Source organism: Papaver somniferum, chromosome 7 (assembly GCF_003573695.1).
Source record: "Papaver somniferum cultivar HN1 chromosome 7, ASM357369v1, whole genome shotgun sequence".
Lineage (NCBI taxonomy): Eukaryota > Viridiplantae > Streptophyta > Magnoliopsida > Ranunculales > Papaveraceae > Papaver > Papaver somniferum.
The window spans coordinates 392,370-411,589 of record NC_039364.1 but is presented as its reverse complement, the minus strand read 5'-3'; positions in this window follow the sequence as shown (position 1 = coordinate 411,589).

Below are 19,220 nucleotides of genomic sequence, written 5' to 3'. Positions count from 1 at the left end.
GCTACTTGAAATTAGCGTTGATCATCATTACTGTTACTGACCAGATTTTAATTAATTTTAATTTTATGAGTTTACAAATATATCCCTGATTCAAGATATCCACCAGGACACCACTACTCTGCAGGTAACCTCGTTGATGAACCCATCTTCTTCCGCCTCCACCACTCTGCAACTCCGTTGATGAACCCATTAAACATAAAATTAATTCGAATATCAGGAACATTAAGCAGACTTTAAGAGAAGAAGTAGTAATGGTTAGATTAACAGCTGTAAATTAAAATATTAGTTTATATTCTAGATCTTCATCACCCGATGTTAATGGATCTCCATCTTCAAATAATAATAATAATATTATAGAAGTAGTAGTATTAAGAGATTTATCTTAAGTTGTATGGTTGCTGTGGGTGTTCAAGAAAATGAGAAGAAAAGGGGGCTTTTATTAATACTGCAAGTAACGATGTGAATGATAAGCTTTAGAAGAAATTTATGATTCAGGATCATTTGAGAAGAAATTGAAGTATATAGTAAAAAGAACAGTCTCCCAATCAATATGAAAGTAATTCGCAGTAAACTTAAATTGGAACCCTAATTTTTAATTTGGGCAAAAATTGAATAAACCCATAGACAAAATCAAAAGATGGATCAGCCGACGGTAGTGATTCCTCTTCGTTATTGTTATCATCCGATATCGATCCACCAGCACTACCAAAACTCCACCTCTTCCGGCATCACCACTACCACTAACGCTTTTCACAAATTTAATTTAAAAAAACAAAAAAACAAAATTGGAAAGCAAGGGATTTGTTGCTTCAATGGAAGTTTTTGCTTCACAAATGAGAACTAATTTCTTCATCTCAGGTGTTGAAAGTGGGTTGATTAGGAAAATGGTTGGTTGGACATGGGAGAATTTTAAATTAAATGAGATATTTTTCCAAATCATAGATGGTGGTATTTTGTCTTGCCCTGTTTAGTAGGGGTGGCTGTATGATGTTGGGGACGACAATTAACAAGAGAAGTATTCAAGAGTGTATGCACAGTAAAAGGCTATTATGTAAATATTACTAAAGTAAAGGGTATTATGATAAACTCGTTTGTTAAATAGATTTTATTTGATTTATTAAATATTTATTAACCGGAAGTCAAGAAATAACTAAGTCAATCCGGGTCAACGTTATTTCCAAGTACCAACGTTATTTCATACTTGGGAATGTAAGGTCTCACATCCAACTGAACAACCATAACTTAAAGGTGATTTAATTTAAACTAGGTTTCCATCTTTTCAAGTCCAAAGTGTATCTTTGAAACTGCTTTACTCGGAAATCTATTTAAATTACACAATTGTAGAAAGAACATACATTCACATACATGCATAATCCACCATGTTTCTAACCATTTTTCATAAAAGTATGTTTTTGCCTTTTGTTATATACACCATTATGCCAAGAATAAATTGGCCTTGTGTATTGAGCAACAATTCCAAACTTTTGGAGATACTTCACAAAAGATTCAGGATATTATCCTGTTTTGTCATACCTTTCACAATATTCACCACCTTTGCAGACTTTATAATTTTCACTTTATCTATAATTGCCTTTCAATTTCAATAATGAATGTTCGAGAAAACATATACGGTTGGTACTACAAAACTTCTGTGGACAGCTTCTATGTATCTAAGGTTAGTAGGACAAAGACCATCAAGCTGATGCTACTTAAGAAGACCTTTGAAAACACGAAGGAAAGAAGTTTGAAGGATGGATGGGACCCCACACAGATTCGTTATACAGCCGCTGCATACCTGTTATTCATCTTGGACACTAGGGTACTGACACTAGTGGCAACAGGGTTAGTGCAAACTACCTTCAATACTTGGATCCGTTGGAAGACGTCTATAAATATTATTGGGGCACCGTGGTAATGGAACATTTTATGACGGAGATGAGAAGGGCCTCTAAGGAGGTTAGAAACCAATTTGTCGGGAATTTCACTCTACTCCAGGCCTACCCCTTTTCTTTGTAACCTCCGCTACATCGACTCTAGGCGTGGCATTCGCTTCCTCGGCTTGTTGTTCTTGTTCCATCGATACGGGTACCTTCGTAGGCCTACCCCTTTTCTTTAGAATCGGCACTTCATCGGCTTATGGTGTTGATACGGAACTTCTTAGGCCTACCCCTTTTACTTGGAACCGGCACTTTCATCGACTTGTGGTGTGGATACGAATTCCCCGTTTGTTGTTGACTTGATGGCGGTTCCTTCCTGGGCCTACCCCCTTTCTTTTAAACTGGCGCTTCCGCGAACCTTGCTTCTGAAAGCTCACATCCGGTTGGGTCTCGTTTCTTACTTTCCTCGTATTCACATTCGCGTTGACTCATTTCTTTCAATTCTTTCCTTTGTTTTCTCCTTGTCGTTTTAATTGTGGTCTACCAGCGGATGTCCCTTTGTTTTCTCTTAACTTTGTGCTATCCATGGGCCTGTGATTATCCTTAGTTGGCTCAACAATACTTGTCGGCTAACTGAGTTGCCACATGAGTAAGCTTCATAGAATTCCTTTGCTTCTTTGTATCCCATGGTGATTTTCCGGGAGCTTCATTAGGGGGAGGGTCGAAAGATAAATACTTCCAAAACGGATCAATAACCTCAATAGGTATCACTTCTTCATACTCCACAAGCATATGACGACACGGAAGCCCCAACGAATATATGTCGGGACAAATACACACATCACCCGGTTTGTCGTAGTTTATCTCCATTTCCATTTATTTAATGATATGTTTTATTGTCCATTGCAAGACGTTTAATTATATTCCTTGGAGAAATTTACCATATCGAAAATGTGATGTCATCTTTTCCATCGATCTTTTCTAAAAATCCTTCTTGATCCTATCGATATCAGCCTTAAAATATTGTTCAAATGCCTCGGTGACCGTAACCACGTTTCCTTGGACGAACTGGTTGAGATCTTTAAATCTCCCATGAGCGGACTCCGATATACTAGTTGTTTCATTCCCGTGGTTTGTATACCGATTTTTCCATGCACGCACAAATTTTTCCTTGAACTTATCCAACAATTTATCCCGACAATATGAGACGGCACTTGGATACACTTCGTTATATTTTTCAGTAAACATGTTCAATCTCTTTTCATATATATCCTCGGTAAGAGACCAATAAAATTTCTCACAATCCTTTAGAAATTCCAACCACTTTTTATGATTTTCATCGTGTTCTTTGTCCACTCGCTCTTTCATCTTCTTCTTCTTCGGGTGATAGTTTCTTCTTGTGAACATCTTCCTCTAGTTGAGCAACCATTCTCTTCTTAATATCCGACTTAGAGGGTTCAAACAAAGCATGACAATGTTTTGTCACATTTTGAAGTATATGATACGTACATAGGAAATTTTTTGCATCCGGAAATACGTCACATATAACATTCATTAGTGCATCATCTTGATCGGTTATGATGACCCTCGAAAATTGATTTTCCGGGAATAATAATTTCAATTGTCGTAATACCCAATGATAATTGTAATCCGTATCGTTTTTCATTAAACACCATGCCAATGTAAATGATACCTTTGTCCTATGTTTGCCCCACGATGTTAAACAATTACATGTTGTATTTGTTTGTCTTGTAGGTGCAATCCATCATAAGAACACGGCAACATGTATGAGCCATTTGTGAAAGCAAATGACGCGCAATGAATATTTGAAGGGATTTGTTGTCCGGTCCTATTTTAATGATACGCGTGTAATTGTGATCCCAAACTATCTTCTCAAATTCTTGCATAACGCATTCCATCCTTCTAATGGTTGCTTGTGCACTATAAATTTTACTTAGAGAATAAACGTTCTGATAATCCTTTTCCTTGAAGCCTCTGAGAATCACTCTTGGTTTGATACATGCTTTGGTCATTATCTTTACATCCTCGAATTCATGAAGTTTTAGCTTCGCAACTAGGGAGTGACCAACAAAATCTTTCGGATCCCGGTGGTTATGAAGGCCAAACCACACCGTAGAATCCCATTCCTTTTCTTTGTCTCTTAAATAGAATACAATCTTAAAGGGGAAATTATCCTTCCTCTTACGAGTCTTCTAAATCCTATTAGTCTTCTTTCGATATACATAACCCTTTCTTTTATGGCTATCCTTCTTATTATATTTCCCACTTCTCTTGCAAACCATCTCAAAACGATAATCTGAACGTTGGGTATTCCTCACCAACACACACATGTGTTTAAGTGGCGTCTCTTTTTCCCAAGAAATTGATTCCTCTGGAGATTTTATTCCCTAAATGAGGACAACAATGGAAGATTATAAGGTTCATTAGAAGCAATCCCCACATAAAGTTTTAAAGACTAGGTGAAAAGTATTGTTTGGTAATATACCAGAGGTATTTTATAGTATTCGGACGTATCCGGACCAAGCGGTTTGGAATTTGTTGGATCAATATAGGGAACAATCTAAGGAATGAATGAAAAGAAAATTGAATTAGTTCACAAAAAAATTAAATTACTGTACTAGTTCCGGCATGCTCGACGACACTTCCGCCAAAATACCCAAAGCCGGAAACAAGTGCCGACCTTCAAGAATAATGTTCCGGCATTTCGCAAATAAAGAAAATAGGACCTAATTTTAAAAACTACCGGTATTTTCATGAATATTAATGCCGGGAAAGATAATACTGGCATGCACGATCCACAAAGATTGAAGCCGGAACATGGCATTGGCATGCTCGATAAATTTAACACCAAGATGGAAAACTACTACTAAAGTGACTAATTTCTGGATGTTTTTTAAGTGGTACCTGCATTCTTGAATATGTAAGGTCCCAAGCCGGTAGGTGTTTCCGGTATGGTACTTAATTTTCAAACCATGCCGGGATTCAGTGCCGGCGTGCTCGATAACTTTTATGCCACTCCGATACCTATATTAAAAATTCAATTAAATCCTGGATGTTTTTCTTTTGGTACCGGCACGGAAAGTTAGGAGAGAACCATGCTGGTTTGAATATTCCAGGGAATATTCGGTGGTAGGTAAAAAGTTAACTGCGTGCCGGCATGATTTTTTCGGTTGAAGACAACGCCAGAAATTGTTTCAAAATGGGGGATAACAGGCGCCGACATGCAAATAGTATGAATACCATGCCGGTTCTGTTGGTGCCGATGTGGTATTCATAGTACGGCTATGTCGTCACCAAGCTTTTTCAGAGAAAAAATGACGATTTCAAAAAAAAATAATCAAATTTTCGACCTCTTAGCAGCATTACCTGTGTGTTGGGGATGCTTGTATGTTGAACTTGTTTACTTTCTTAGGTAGTTTCTTCAAAAAATACTTCATGCTCACGAAAATCATGATCCAAGGGTGTTGCTTCATCATATAATTCCAATTGTGAGTTGTTATCATTAACCGAAGATTGAAGATATGATTGTTGTTGTAGTTGAGCTAAAGATTCAGCGGCTGCAATTCTCTCCTTACAATCATTCTTCCATTTTCACAAAAAAATTCCACCCAAAAATGATTTTCCCTCCTTCTACTCTCACCTCACTCACACAAATTCAAATAAAAATACACACTAATTTATCCCCCAAATACTTAAGATTTTATTAATTATTATTAACCACTAAACCTGATTAGTGAGGGCAAGATTAGGAATTAAAAAAGTAATTACATAAGAGGTGACCCAGATTTGATATTAAGATCCCTATTTTTCTACGTAGCTATATCCCCCAATTAGTTTCCATGTCCCCCAATTGCGCGTTCCTAATTACAGTAGCATCATGTAATATTTGGATTGAAGTGGTGTGAAATTTCCATTGACTAGCTAGGTGGGAGACGACATGGTGATAAACAACAAGTAAAGCAAATGGAGGATAAGAAAATACTGGTTAAACATGTCGTAGGTGGAATCAGAAATTTTATTACTAAGTCGAGGCACAAGAATGATAGTAAATAATAAGGCTTTTCTTAAATATAGCCCCATATTTATTAACCATAGTCCTTTTAAATAAGTGTTTAAACTAACCAAACAAATCTTTATAATCATTTCATATAACCCACAAAATTATATATAATTATTATATATAGCTAAATAATTTGATAATCATTAAAACCCATAATTGAAGTTCGTTATCTAATAATCTCGGAAATATTTTTATAGATTATGTTTATGGAATTCTAGGAAAATATTCATAGAAAAAGAATAAAATCTAAGTTTCCAATTGTTGTTGTGGATTTTGATCACATCTCTGCATTACGGATTAAATCCATGATCTATTTTGCTGCAACAATGGGCTAATTAAACAATCAAAAGGAACCAGTAATATTGATGGAGGAAAAAGACAGAAAGTGCTCTCCAAAGTTGTATCTTCCATGTAACCTAACACGAATGAAGAGAAATCCAGTGTACTTCTACGAGAAAAGAAAAAACAAAAAAAAAAAATCTTTTGTTTTAGGATCCCCACCTTATTTTATTTAGGAGAACAAGTGAGAATTAGGACTTAAGTACAATTGTTCAGTTTGTGAGGATCTTTAAAAGAACAATAATGATTAATCACAGTAATAATCGATTTTAAGTATGATTAAGAAATAAATTTAGGGTTTATTTTGATTATGAATAAGAGGATGATTTAATTGTTAATAAAAAATTAAAACTTGTTTGATTTTTCATATTAACTTTTGACTTTTTATTTTAACTTACACTGTTTGAGTTATGGTTAATAAATGTGTGGACTATATTTAGGATAAGCCAATAATAATTAGGGCGGGAGTCAATTGTTTTTTTATTCTAAATGATTTTTTTTATTATTCAATCAAATTACATCTTGTATTATCCCCTTGAATCCAATAAGTAATATCAAGAGGGAAATTGTCTACATAATCAAAGTTGATACCACTCCTTCTACACTTTTTAGCTATTAAATCTGCTACTCTATTCTTGGTTCTTTTAACTGATTGAAAAACAAAATTAACCTGACTTCGTAATAAAAACTTGATGTCTAGAACTAAACCTTGGTTTAACCAACGAACATATGAAACTTCTTCCTTTATTGACTTAATTAAGAGTTGACTGTCTGATTCAAAAATGAGTTTGGAGAAATTCTTAGATATTGCCCAACTTACTACTTCCTGCATTACCAGACAATCTAACTGCTCCACTTCTTGGTCTTTGATAATTCCTCCATTGTAGAAGCTCCCTTTGGCTCCATCGCAGCATCCTGCAAAATTTCTAGTTATTAGTCCAGTGGCTCTTGTTGAGTTATGTTTAAGAAAAGAAGCATCAATATTAATCTTAATGTAATCTCCTTCTGGTGGATCCCAGTATTGAGGTTGTACCTGTAGACCGATAGTGCTGTTAGAAACAATAGAGACATTCTTCTTACAGCTATGAAGCAAAGACAAAATATTGTTTATACTGAACATTCTACTTGGTTTTTGCCTCTGAAAAAACAATTATGCATTTATCCTTTCATATAGTCTAGATAGTGATCATAGTAAACAAAGAAAGTGCTTCTTATCAGTGGTTTGACCAACAGGACTCGAAGCACTAGTAGCAAACCAACTAAGAATCCAGTTAAACAAATTTCCATGCACATTTTTAACATTACTGACATTCACATTAACACCAAGCCATATGGATCTAGCATAGAGACAATCCAGTAATATATGTTCAGCAGTTCCAAAAGTAGCATTACAAACACTACAATGCACATCAATTCCATGCTTGTATTTAAAGAGCTTGTCCCTGGTAGGAATAATGTCTTTATGACACTTCCATACAAAAAGCTTAACCTTATGAGGGAGCTTATAATTCCGAAGAGTTTTCCAAACAGTACTACTTAACAGCTGAGTTCTACAATTATTAACAATGTGACTGCTAATAACTTTATAAGCACTTTTGACAGTACACTTACCTTTCCTTTCATAAACCCAGTTAAGGGTGTCACTCCCACATCTAGGGATTTGCATAGAGATAATTTTATTGGCTGAATTCATCTCAAAAGTAATCTGAATAAGTTGCACATTCCAAGTTCTAGTACCTGGCAGAAATAACTCATGAACATGATTAAGATTACAAAGAGTATTATAACCAGCTATGGGAACAAGAGGATGATATAGGCCAACTACCCATTTATCTAGACAAATCTTAATTCTGGTACCACATGTAACTGCCCAAAAAATATTATCTTTAATGGTTTGGATCTGTCTATAAATGCATTTCCAGTCCCAAGAACTTTTCTCATTAAGTTTATCCAGATTAATAGGATTAGTAAATTTGAAATATTTTTCCTCCAAAATCTTGACATAAAAGTCATCAGAGTTTGATCAAATCTTCCAAGATATCTTAGAGATGGGAGATCTATTGAAACCTCCAAATTTCTAAATCCTAAACCTCCGAATTCCTTTAGTTTTGAAAATTATGCCAACTTACAAATTTAATACCCCTGTTAGCTTTGTGACCCCACCGGAAACTTCTTTTTAAAGTATCTAGTTTATCAATGAGAGTATTAGGTATTTTAAAACAACTCATCTGATAAGTTGGGAGACAGTTCAAGATAAATTTAATCAAAGTGGTTATGCCAGATTGATTTACGGTAACACTTATCCAGTTATTGAGTCTAGCCTCAAAAGACTGAACTATATGATCAAAATCTTTAACCTTTGAATGTCCTAGCAGAATTGGAGCCCCTAGATAAGTTTCAGAGTCACTAACAATTTTCATGTTTATCTCTTTTTCTAAATCATCACAGACAGCATGATCTAAGTTACCACTAAAGTAAACACGAGATTTATCAAAGTTTAGAGTCTGACCAGAAAGAGTGCCTAAGTAATTCAATTACTTAGGATACCAATAATGTTTCTCGTATCAGATTTTGCAAAGATGGGAATGTCATATGCAAATAAAATATGTGAAATAGGTGGATCCCTTCTTGCAACCTTAATACCTGCAATTTCTTTGTTAGTTTCAGCAAAACTCAGTTTCTAGAAAAAAAATTCCATTGTCGTGATAAAAAGATAAGGAGATAGGGGATCTCCTTGTCTTATACCTCTTGGAGGTATATATTCTTGACATGGAGATCCATTCATGAAAACACTTATACTAGTAGTGGAGACACATTGATGGATTAAATTACATAAATCCTTTAAAACCAAACTGACATAGAATCTTCATAACAAAGGACCATTCAAGTTTATCAAAAGCTTTTGAAAGGTCCAATTTAAAGGCCATGGTACCTCGAATACCTTCCTTTTGCTTCATTGTATGAATAATCTCATGAGCAATTATGATATTATCATGAATAGATCTACCTGGAACAAATGAAGCTTGATAAGAAGAAATTAGTTTCTTCAAATAAGGCTTGATTATATTAGCAAAAATTTTAGAAACTATTTTATAAGAGACATTGCAAAGACCTATATGCCTAAATTCATATAGTTTTTTAGAGTCTTTTACCTTCGGAACAAGACTAATATAAGTCTTATTAAGCTCTTTGGGCATAAAACCAGTGGTAAAAAATTGTTGAACCACATTAATGACATCCTTACCCACAATATCCCTTTGAGATTGATAGAACCAGATTGGAATCCATTAGGGCCTGGTGAACTCCAAGCTGGCATAGATTTCACAACACTAGTAATTTCATCAGCAGTTGGAACAACAATGAAAATAAAATTGTCAGAATCATTAATGATAGTAGGAATAACATCAAAAGCATCATCAGGAAAAACAGGATTACTAGTACAAGCAATGGTGCTAAAATGTGTATTAATGAGGTTACTAATACTATCTCTTTCTCTATGCCAATTGCCATCATTGTCACTAAGAGCACTAATTATATTTAACCTTTTGTTGACCAAAGAATGGAAATATCTAGTGTTATTATCCATATCATGAATGTACTTGTCTCTTGATTTCTCCCTATAAAAACTAGTTTGAATCTTAAACCAACTTTCTAAATCACGAGTAATGGTCCTTACCTTCATTTCTTGGCTAGGAGAATTTTGTTCTTTTTGTGATGTATCCAGCTTATCCTGTAATAACTTAATGTTTTTATGAATGTCTCCAAATTCTATCTTATTCCACTTAGCTAATGTGAATCTAGCATGTTGTAGATTATTTTTAAATTTATTAGCAGGACTCCCTTGAACACTAATGTTCCAAGCTTGGTCCATATGATCTTTAAAAGAATCATGCTCCATCCAAGTACCAAAAAACTTAAACGGTCTCCAAAGTTTCTTTGGTATAGGGTCTGTAATAAACATTATGGGACAATGACCTGAAGCAATAAGGTTCAAATGAAAAAATTTAGCATTGGGAAATTGTAAAAACCAATTTGTGTTCCCTAAACCCATATCAAGTCTAGCTTTTTTAGTGCTAGTACAAAAAATATTAATACTCCAGGTATAATCATTACCTTCATAACCTAGGTCAGAAAGACTAGAATCCCTACTCTATTTTGAACCCAAGTGTCAGAGTTACTACTATTTCTGGCCAAATGAAAGTTTAGATCACCTAGTACTAGCCATGGTTGATAAACAACTTCACTAAGTTCATGAATAAAATTCTATTGCTTCTTTTTAGGATCAGTATAAGTGGAGCCATACATAAAAGATATTAGAACTTATGACTTGCTATGATCAATTTTAATAAGGTCATGGATAATATTATCAGCTGTACTAGCAATATCACAGGTTATACCATCCTTCCACATGAGGTAAAGACCACCGTCCAGACCCACTATGTCAATCCAAGTATAGTTATGATAATGTAAACTTTGAGCAATTGTGATCATTCTCCGAGGATCCACTTTTGTTTCACTAACAAAAATGAAATCAGGACTACGAGATTTGATCAAATTTTTTAATTGTTGGAAAGTAAAACTATTGGATATACCCTGAACATTCCAAGAAATAAAGTTCATTTTAGTGGTGATTTTTAAATTAAAATTTAGATTGAAGATATGAGTAAAGCAGTGAAAATAAATTTTTGAGTAGAAAGACCTGATTCTCCTTTCTAGTATGATCAATCTTCCTGTCTCCAGTTATGCCCACGTGAGTAATTTGGACGCCAGTGATGCTATCTTTTATATCGTTATTGGAAGCAGGGTCATCCATATTAAGATTGTTATCTTCCTCTATGGTAATCCTATGTCGCTTTCCAAGTCTCATATCTTCTGTAGACTCTGATGAACTCTTCTTAAGTAACAAATCCAAATTGACAGCAACTCCATCCTTTGGTGGAACAAAGACTGTGTTCTTGACAATTTTTTTTTGATTCTTAGCAGATGTAGGAGAAACATTGGAATTGATAGAGGAGATATTCTTCCTAAGAGTATTAGTTTTGCGAAAGAAGAAGCTGCATCTTACAAGCAACTTTATAGTGCTCAATGACATAGCATTCAATACAGATGCCATTAGGATGTCTTTCATAAAAAAAATCTGCCAGGGAGTGAATTCAGCATTTGTGTTTGCTTTAACTCATCTTCTTAATGGCATAGAAAGATCAACATTAACACGGACTTTGACTGGATCCTTTCCATTTGGAATGGCATCTTTAGGTTCAATCCCAGTAACTTCTCCCATAATTTCACCCACATTTGTGACAGAGGCAATGTTCATATGCTCCGGCAAGAGATAAGCAGCTGAATCCAAAATTGCTGGAATTCCCAGTGTTTCTCAGTGTAAGTCATATCTGGAATATAATCATGGACATTCAGAAGTTGTTTGTTGATAATCCATGGCTTTTCATTAATCACAATATTCGGAAAATCCCACTTGCTATACTTAATAATCATAAGATTTGGTTCAATCTCCACAATCCTTAAATCCTCCGAAGCAATAAAAGGCCAGGTGAACTTGATATATTTTCCAACTGCATCATAGCTCATTCTTCCTTCAAATATTATCTTCCCAATGGTACCTGCCTCCCAGTTTGAATCTTTCAAATCACCATTGGTATTATCCTTTTCAAAGACCACTACTTCATTAATATCCCCCATCTCTAAAGAAGCTTTCTTAAACTTGTTAACCAGCTCTCCCATATTACTAGGGTTTCTATGATTTGGAAAAGGATGATATTTTATGAGTTTGTAAAAGGTATAAGTATAATGTTTTTGGGATATAGTTGGACTTGAATACAGAAAAATATTCTGTCGATAACCAAGGAAACAAATTGGACTAGAATTACATTTAGATAGAACGGAATAACAACTGGCTATTAACCAAACGAGTAAGAATAGGTAACATACTTTCCTTTTATAATCAAAATTTTGAATTTTGAATTTTGTTGACTTGAGTAGAGGGCGGTATAACCTAGACCAGTGAATCGACGTGTTGAATCTGTAGCTGACCTTCTTCCCAGAACTCCATTGATCCCAGAGATAACATCACTGAACATTCCTGTAAGCAAACACTTAATAGTATACTCAACAAACGCCTGAAACACACAATACAATAAGGCAAACGCCAACAGAGACATAGCACACTGAAAATACATAGAGAACCAAATAGTTAGTTACTCATAATAGAGGAAGAAAAACCATGAAAAGGATTTAAATCGTTTTTTTTTCGATGTAATGTTCACAAACCAATTTCATCCCAGATTCCTGCAAAAATTTGTAAGAAAATAAATTGATAGAAAGAAATAAAGGTAATGGGAAAGATATATTTTAATTAAACATTAAAAAATTATTTTTTGAAAACGAGTTGACTCGAAATTCGCCGATCCTCAGAGCTTTGGGCCTTATTGTATTTTTATTTAGGGCAAGAGTCAAAGTTTTGAAATTATATTAGACATAGGAACCATTCCAGGAAGGTGGAAAGCTGCTAACAGTTGTCCTAGGCTAGTTTTTCCCCTTGTTGGTCCCAAAAAGAGAAAAGAGTTTTTCGAAAAATAAACACTATTATTATGCTTCCTTTTTTACTTATCGGTTTTATTTTTTCTTTATTTTTCAAATTTTTTTACTGTAATTTATTTATTTTTAATAAAAAGAGAGTTCATTCTATTAAAGAATTACAATCCTTTAAGAATAAGTTGGTGGGTAGCCTGGCAACTTAATATAGTGAACTCTCTTTTTATTAAATTTTTTTTCTTCTGTAAAACCCTTTTGGATAGCTAAACCTATTCTATGAAAAAGAGTGTTGCCTAACTTATAACTAGCGTCATGATTCATGATACAATTCTTTAACATCTTCAGAAAAATGATAGTTTCTTAACCCTTTTTTTTGTCGATCAACAATTTTTAATTTATTCAAATCAAAATCGTGATTATATGATCGCTTACAAGAATAACAAACATCAAAGTAAAAGATAATCAAAACCCTAATACAGATGAAGATATCAACTACAAGTAAATGGCGAAGAGAAAGAGCCATAAACTGCAAAGTTATCAAATTTTTGTAAATGCAATAGGGAAGGATGATGTATAATCCGAAATAGATTCCAACCATTTAATCTGGTTGTCTTCTTCTTCAATAAAAGATGCTCATGTAAGATAAGAGTAATTCTTCCAAAATCTTGTAAACCGAAATGAACCCGGATTCCCTAAATTTCTTGGATTGAATATGGATTCAAAGCAATACCGCGTTGAATAGTCGATCTTCTTGAAACGATAATAACAAGTCACGAACCATCGATCAAGCTTTGAATAAATCTCCCTCAAAGCGAAGAGAAACTCGCCCAAAATGGCGAAGAAATATGTCAAAAGACATCAAAAACATTACAAAAAATGATTTTATTCAATCAAAACTTAAAAAGAAGAAGAAATCTTACTCAGATTTGATCCGAAAATGACTAAATCCGAGCAAGAGGCAAATGGAGGCTAGGTTTTTTTTCCGAACAGAGAAGATGAAAGGAGAGGAAAGAGAAACAAAGAATAAGAACCACTATTATGCTTTAATTAATATGTACGGTGCTTCAATCTGCACCGGTTTAATAATAATTTAACCTGCTGGGTTATCTAATACGAAAGTTTTGTCCAAAGAGTCGCATATAATTACTAGATAACCTCTCTCACGATGGGGCTAGCTGAATATTCAATCGAGTTAGGTCTTTATGAAAATAAATTATAACAAATCTTGAGTAATTTATAATGCGATTGTAGTGAAATCGAAAGATTTTAGAAGCAAATTTGAAGAAATTTAACTTAGATTTAAAGAAACAAAATATTTTTTGAAAATCAATCAAAATTCAATATTTCCATCGCTTTCCAGTTCCTTTAACTTTTTTTGTTACTGGAAAAACATTAAAGAAAAGCAATTTTCAATAAAAATAATTTTTTTTAATAAAAAGAATTTTCGGTCTTGGTGAGGTTTGATCCAATGACATGAGAATTTAAGGATACTTACACATTTAATGAGTGAATGAAATGATCCTTTAGTCCCATATTAGGTAAAACTACATAGAAACTCCACTATAAAACTATTATCTTATTATAGAAATACAAATGATACATGACCCAATCCATGTCACATATGCGTATACGATGCACCAAGTTAAAAATAATTTTTGGAAGTTTTTTCTTTAGGAAATTAATTCCAAAAACATATTTCTTTAATAGTTTTATTTATGGGAAAAAAAAATTTCAAGTTTTTTTTCTTTAGGAAATTAATTCCTAAAATATATTTTCTTTAAGAGTTTTATATATCGAGAAATTCTTTTTTCGTGTTTTAGTTGTTTTAGAAGAAACGAAACTCGTTTTAGAAGAAAACATAAACCTAACTTGATTTGCAAGTAACTTTTCCTATAAATACTACTCGAAAATCTGGTTTCAACTCGCGTCTATCCCGCCTTCTTTTCACATCTTCTTTCTTTGTTTTGCGCTTTACTCGTTTATTTACTTCTAGTCCCTGTTGCTAAGTTCAAGAGTGGATATTGTGTTGTCCTAACACAAGTTATATCAGGTAGTCTTATTCTGGACACATCTTCGCATGTTGGGGTTTAGCACTGCTCATCTTGACTATACCCACGAATTAATGTGTTAAGGACAACTTATTAAACCTGTGATTTTTTCTTAGTCAAGTTATTGCGGTAGAGTTATTTTGATTAAGTTTTTTATGTTCTATGTTTGATCCATCTAACATGCTGCTCATTATTGCAACATTCCAACAAAAAATAAAGTGAAACTTGAATATTTATATAATTTTACAGTGCAACTGTAAAACCTTGACGAGGATTTGAAGGAATGTTGTTTAGATTTGAAAAAAAACTGAAAAGAAGCAAAAATTAGTTAAAATTGAAACCACCGCAAAATGGCAGAACACCCTTTTGCGACGTTTTCGATTGGCGCTTTTATGTTGTTCTTTTAAATCTAATCCAAATTAAAGTGAAATATGGGCAAAGACCATTCGTTAGCTGTACAATTACAATATTTTGGCAAATATCAAAGAAATTTATTTTAAATGTGGAAGAAAAAATCAATCGGGCACACTCTAAAAGGGGGAGTGCTGCGAGTGCAATTTTTCCTTTCTTGGCCACTTAAAACATTTTTTTGGTACAAAATTTTTTGTTTGACTCGTCGGTTAAAAATATTGATTTTGTCATGTGTTTTGTTACGGAAAAAAGAAGAAGAAGTGAATCAAAATTGTAATCAAATTTCAAAAGGGAAACTTTTATCTTTTTTCGGCACTTTTTTACCCTTTTTATCCCCGCACTAAACTTTTTACAACAATTTTGGTCAAATTTTGTAAACTATTTATCCCCCTATTGTATTGTTGGCCGATGAGCTGTATATTATTAACCAGTCAAGGACAGAGTACACTCCTACTGGACACTCGAAAATAGTGCTTTTGACGGTCGATGGGTATTGTTGGCCAATCAACATGAGCTCAGTTAACTGTTCAATATTTCGAACTCCCTGTTAGTACACTCCAAAATTTATTTTTACTGTATTTATCATGCAGTCATGTACATCATCATTTTAGAGAAATAGATGTATTTATTTGGTTGTATTTTACCCTTTCGGTTTTGTTTTTCTGTTTTAGAATATATAGGGACTTTAACTGGGACTATGAATTTTCACCTTTTTTTAAGTCCCTTTACCGTAAAAATTTCTTCTCCCTCTAAGGTTCAAGAACCAGGGGTAGCCTACAACATTTGTACTTGTCCGCCATTGATTCTGAGATTTTTTCACGTACCGAATTTGTCATTTTGCACAAACATCTTGATGATGATCTTTCTGGCTGATTTACAAACGTGGGATGTATTCATATTTGGTAGCGTAAAACTTAAACCCTTTAGCTGAATATTCATGTCAGCTTAATTATTCAAATTAGTCAAATAATGGAACATTGTTTTGGACTTAAAGAAAAATTCGATCCTCTTACTTCCATGCTAATATCAAATGTGAAATGTGAACCTATTGATATCTTGGAAGGTACAGTGGACGTCACACTGATATTAAATTCTGGTGTAGTAAGTTATTATATACATGGTTGTGAGTAAGGCAAAGCAGGTGATTGTTACAACTGCATCACAACACCGCATCCTTATGTTCGTTTGCGTCCGCGTCTCCTTTTTAAACTACACATCTCAATTACTTATGACATCTATTATCAAAAATAAAATTTATAATTGAAATTATGATAATAAACATAATAAGCATTTTCCTTAAATAAGCCTCGGTCATTCTTCCGGTGTTACAGAAAATTCTTCGTCCAATTTTCTCGTAGATTTTTATTAAAGGGAGAGCAAAATGGGATCCGAGGAGAGAAACAACTGTCATCGACTCCTAGTCAATATATTATTTTAACTCAGTCAAAACTACCCTTACTATGTACACAGCGCACAAAACTCGAGCCATTTTCTAGGCAACGCCACCAGCATCTTCTCCATTGCCGGTGATAAAACCAAAAATTATTTTATGAGTTTGTTTAGGAAAGATCTGTCGCCATCATGGACATCTGTATATATATACACAGAGAATGGCCTTTCCCCACATCTAAGAAAATTTTCCTCTTTCAATTGTGCAGTACTCAATTTGGCTCGGTCTTTTATCAAAATGAAAACTTTGAATCAGAAAGAAAGATATGATGAAACTTTAAGAAATCAATAAAAATTGCTAGAAAATTAAAAAATATCAAGTAAAATTGATAATGACCCCGATTATCAAAACCTTTGAATCTTGAAGATTTCCATCTGCTCAATTAGTTATTCGTCGGTTTAGAATTTGCACGAAGTTGCTTTTTTACGGTTAGAGTTTTTCTTCTCATCGTTTGTTGCGACTCAGTAGGTTTAATTAGGTATACATCTGATTGGTTTGTTGTTTGTTCAACATATTTGTTTACACTTACGAATATGTTTTGTTTGTAAACCTATATTGTCAATCACTGTAAAACCATACATCTGTTTCATTGTTTGCTATTATTAGTGGGATTTTCATTTTGTCACTCCTTCAAAAACGATGGCGATTTAACTGCTATTATTTTTTTATCATTCAAGAACATTAAGTAGTCATTAGCACAATTTTTTCTGCTTTCTTTTACGGTCCTCTGGGGTTGAGAAGATGGTTGCTGAGTTGCTTCAAAAATGGGTGTGAGTTTTTGTATGGTCAACTGATACATTTCGTAAGGATAATTTTGTCTAACTTAAAGAAAAATATCGAATAGGTTCGAGTCAACGAGTCGACCATGATTTTCGCTCTCTTCGGATTCATTTTTGCTCTCCCTCTAACAAAAATCTTCCCGTATAATAGTGTAGAAAATGACATTCAAACATTTGAACAGTCTATGATTAAGAAAATATCTCGTAAACACTTTTTGTAAACTATCTTGTAAACCCAACTATTTTATTGTGTTTTTGTTCTTCATCTTTTGTAAGGAGATCATTTTCTTTGAACATCATGATCAACAAATATTGTGATTCTTCTAATGGCAAGAACAGTTCATAACATTGACTGGTAAGGCAAGAATAGTTCAATAACGGTGGGGGCCAATTGGAAGTTTAAAGAAATATGGATGAAATCATTTGTAGTTCGAGAAAATGGGTTAATTACCTAAGCATTTATAAAAAAGGGTTCTAATGGACGAATAAACATTACGTAGGGTGAAACGAATATGGAAAATTCAAGATAATTATGTCTCTTATTTTTAAGTTCTTTTTCCTTATTATTTTCTCTCTTCGTTAAAAGTAAATCACAAAAAAAATTCATAACTTCGAAATATGTATCCAATTATTTTGATGAATCTTATTCACGCACAAGAAAAAAAAACCCGGCTAAAGTCCAAAACTTCTAAAAATTACCGGAAATATTGGGTATAAGAACGAGTTAGGCTGGATACATTGTTACTAGTATTTTTCATACTAATGAGTATTTATGAACCATTTTTTTTTATCATCGAGAATAATATCATGATCTCTCTCGGAAGAAAGTGGTAGTTTCTCCTGAAAACAATATCATGAATTAATTACATTATTATTCAAATCAAGCATCTCCGAGGACAGCTGGGGCACCGTGTTTTCAATCACATTATGGGAAGAGCAAATCAGACTGCTCACAATATTGTATCTTATGCGTTGCCGCATCATGTCCAGCATTGGTGGATATCTTCTCCTCCCCCTCTTTGCATTGTTTCTGATATTGAATTGGAGATTAGCTCCGTTTAGTTTCTTTGTTAGTGTTTTAGTTTTTCTCGCTTGTTATGTTTATTTGTTTTGTTTGGCTTGATAGGCCTTCTTCCAAATATGTCAAATTGAAAATGCGAAAATATTACAGTAAAAACTCTATAAATTAATAAACTTTATATATCAATATAAAACCATAGTTTAAATTTGGGTCAGTTATAAGTAGTAATAACTTCCACATTTTAATATTAATAGTTTTTTCTAGTCCCTTAGACCGTCCACAGTGGGAGAGTAAACCCAAATATTTGGTCTTTTGAACAGACGTAGTGGAACGTACTATCGATCAAATTTTGATCAACGACTAAAACCCAGAGTATATTTGATCTGGGACCAAGACTAAACCCAAATATAGTCGAGCGTTGGTATACTTCACGCCCCACCACCAGGCGGACATATAGTGCACGTCCCACATCAGGCGGACGTATATTCCACGCCCCACATCAGGCGTTGGTATAGTCTACGCTCCACATGGGGCGTACGTAAAGTCTACGCCCCATTTTTTTTTTTTTTTGTATGGAGCGGGCATTATACCCCCGCCCCATTCTTTGTTTTCAAAACCATTTTAGTGGGGCGGGCTTTATACCTCCGCCCCACTTCTTTCATTTT